We start from the raw sequence: 339 nt of genomic DNA, 5'->3' as shown, positions 1-339 counted from the left end.
CAATTTTATTTGTATAGCGCCAATTTCATAACAGAAGTTATCTCAGGACACTTTTCAAATAGAGCAGGTCTAGACCGAACTCCTTTTAACATTTGGTTGACTGCATCATTAGCATGTAGCTTACAGGAGTTGTTGTCCCTAACTAAACATGTTGTTCTGTCTTCTTACGACAAGAGAAGAAAAAGGAAATATTAAAGCCCCTTTCTGCGACTGCGATTTTTCAAGACTAAACACTGCCAATCATCAATTCTCAGCCGGACTAGTCATTACTAGAAGAGTGAACTCAGCAGAGGGCAGATTTCTGCCAGGTGTGTTATGTGGGTGGGGAACAGGGAGTGC

The sequence above is a fragment of the Morone saxatilis genome, unplaced genomic scaffold (genome assembly GCF_004916995.1).
Source record: "Morone saxatilis isolate NCDOM2014 unplaced genomic scaffold, NCSU_SB_2.0 Contig9, whole genome shotgun sequence".
Taxonomy (NCBI): domain Eukaryota; kingdom Metazoa; phylum Chordata; class Actinopteri; family Moronidae; genus Morone; species Morone saxatilis.
This window is presented reverse-complemented; position numbering follows the sequence as displayed.